We start from the raw sequence: 3,278 nt of genomic DNA, 5'->3' as shown, positions 1-3,278 counted from the left end.
AGTACTTTTGGTTTTCAAAATATCAAGAGTCTCTTTAGGCAAAAGCTTTTGCATTGGTTTAAAATTTTTTTAAAAAATACGTGTTCTATTAATAATTAAGGTGACTTGGTACACCTAAAACAAGTTATAGTTTTATATATAACATGAAAATTGTAGCTATTTGAGTTGTCTTTCCAATTCATCAAGAATCATCTAATTTGAAACTCTATAACGAGAAATGACCAAAATACCCTTAATTGGTCAATTTCCTGTTTCAACTTTTGACAACAAATCTGTCCAACTGTATTTTGACTTTTTGACCTAAAAAAATCATGAATTGGATTTTGATGTCTCATAAAAATTGTAGAACTTTGTCTTAGCTTCAAATGACTTAAAAATCACCTCAATCCGATACTTGTAACTTAAAATATTGCCAAAATATCAAAAGGTGTTAAAACTGTCAAACACTACAACAAAAATGGCCTTTCCTGACATACCTACAAGGACACTTGATGGTTTGTGTCATTATAGCACTTCTATCATGACACTTGTTATTAACTCAATATTATATACTCTTTTTTTTATTTTATCTGATATAAGAATAATAATGTGCCTTTAGACTACCTATCATGACACTTGAGAAAATGTGAAATACACCCAAATAAAAAAAGAAAAAGAAATACACTAAACGACATCGTACTCAATTGGCAGAAGATTCATTTGCTATGAAATACTCAAAACTTTCAAATTGCGGCGGCCAAAAGATTAAGTCAAGTTTTGCTTCAGCTTATCTCTCTCACAAGAAACACTTTCTCTGCAACATGTATATATCTTCAAATTCTCGAACTGCCTTCTTCACTCTGCAAATCTTGCTGCAAACAAGAATGTCTGGAAGATATGACTGGCCTCAGAGTTCTCACTTGTGATTAATGATGGACCAGTGGCTATCATTCGTCTGTAATATTCATGTTCACCTTCTTGATGGACGTGGAATGAACTGGCCACCGGTTGATGTGAAATATTTGCCTTATCTGATGGTGCAGTGCCTAAAATGTGGCTCTAATGATGACAGTTAATTGGTATGACATATTTTCGTGACCTTGAATACAATATCAAACAATCTATTGTTTATATTCATCCTGTGCAATCGATTCACTCATAATTGTCGATATTAATTTGCCACAATACACATAGATTTGTCATAGATTTATGATTAACGACGGCCTTCAAAAATTTTGTATGTATTTCTGGATTACTAAATGCGCAGATATCACTACTTATCCACTTCTTCGATGGTTCTTGGACACTGGTGCAGTGATTTTAAAGTATTGATTTTATTGGACATTATTAGCTATTCTTGAAGCTGTGTACTATATTGTGTTGAATTATGAGGGTTAAGTTTCAAAGTTTGCCCTAAATTGATTACATTTGAGATTAGTCCCGTCTGTTTGAGATTGAAATAGATGTAGTAATAGTTTATGATCTGAATGCACTTGTTGTTCAGTTTTATTCCTCTCGGTTGTCTACTTGATTCATGTGACTATTTTGTTATGGATTTGTTGCCCATAACCTGTTCGATAAAATGTCAAGTCCCCTCTATTTTTCCTTGTTTCGATAAAATGTCAAATCCTGAGATACGCTGCTGCTATTTCTTTAGTGCATGCATACAGTTGGAGATTATGAACAAGAAAACACCACTACGTTGCATGAAGAATCATCATGTGCAATAGGAAGCACTAACACAAATTGTGGTATTTTGTAGGTAGTGACTTGTGCCTAACAGTGTAGCTATGAAACCGCTAGCCTGTGTTTTTGTATTCTCAGGGATGGCATTAGTCGGTATGATGTTGAGCAAAGGAACAGATTACTTAGTAGAGAAGCAAAAGGTATTGTTGGTCAAAGCATTGAATTTATGTTGGGTGTATTTTGGCAATTTTTTGGATTTTGATGAGTACACTTTGTTTGGCTCAATTTTTCCTTTATATTGCTGAGCTGAACACTGAGAAGAGACAGAAAGAACTGGTTAGATGGGTCCTTACTAAGCCGGTGACTAACATGGATCTTGAAGCTGCTAATCTTGATGATAATGGTATAGTTGTGTGAGTATATCTGCTGCCTAGAATTGATTTTGCAAACTCTTATTTGCTGGTTCTTTTGTCACTGGGCTCCTCATTTACTAAGTTATTGCCAAATATTAAGGGGCTTTGTTTTCTGATTACTAATTCCCTTTTCTTGATTGTATGATAGTGCTGCTGAGTTTGTCATATACAAGCTCAAAGAGATGGGAAAGATCAGCCAAGAAGATATCTCAGTTGTGCTGAAAGAATTTGAATATCTTGACGTGATCAGTCTGGAACTTTGTCAACCTCTGATATATCCCTTGCCCAATCATCTTAAAACTGCGATGTCATCTAATGATCCCCACAAACTTTGTACACAGGTGGAACCAGTTGAAGATTGATGGGGACTTTGTGGTTATGACTGAAGCTTGGAAGCTACTGCAAGTTCTTTCAACTTGTTAGGGATGAGAATCTTTTAGTTTGTGCAAAAGAAAGTCTTTCAAGTTTGTGCACATGAGAATCTTTTAGTACTTGTTAGGGATTTGCTATGTTAGTACTTGTTCACGACTTTTAGTTCAACAAATTATATTTGAGCATTGACTTTTGCTTTTAAATTACTATATGCATTCTGCTCTTTGGGATAATTTTACAAGTCCTTTGGGTTTCTGATTGACGGAGTGTACGGCAGGGAGCATTACCTGCAGGCTGCTTCTATATAAAAAAAAAAAGAAAAAAATCCTGGCAATTAAAAGTGTCAGCATAGCTTAGCTTCTAAAGCAATATCCTAATGTGGTACTACAGCTATCTTGACACTTTCGATTATCAAAAAAAGGAATTTTGGTTGGCAGATGGGACGCTATAACAGCATAATTTTCCTGACACATTTGAATGCTACAAGCCTATCCCCATATTGGAAGGGACGACTATGAGAACTCGAGAAAATTTTGTGTAAGCATTGCAAGTATTAGCTATTTTGTTACTAGAAATATTATATAATAAATAATTGGTTAAATTAAACATCTAAATTTAATTTCTATTAAATTGAGGATTTAGAAATATCCTAGAATGGTGTAGAAAAAAAATTACATGAATCAAATATACATATGATATGCATATTGCAATTTGTGTCATTTGAAAATATTATAGTCGAATAAGTTACATGTGTAGTTAATTTTCTTTAAAACCAAATGTGTGAAAATTTACTACATCAAGGAAATACAAATAAAAGTAGGAGTTAAT

The 3,278-nt window shown here is 33.7% G+C and overlaps 1 pseudogene; it reads left to right on the top strand.

Moving 5' to 3' along the window:
- The first annotated feature begins 1,748 nt into the window (after nucleotides 1–1,748).
- Nucleotides 1,749–2,376, top strand: LOC113752105 (annotated as a pseudogene).
- The last annotated feature ends 902 nt before the right edge of the window (nucleotides 2,377–3,278 follow it).

This window comes from Coffea eugenioides, chromosome 11, assembly GCF_003713205.1.
Source record: "Coffea eugenioides isolate CCC68of chromosome 11, Ceug_1.0, whole genome shotgun sequence".
Taxonomy (NCBI): Eukaryota; Viridiplantae; Streptophyta; class Magnoliopsida; order Gentianales; family Rubiaceae; genus Coffea; species Coffea eugenioides.
This window is presented reverse-complemented; position numbering and strand designations above follow the sequence as displayed.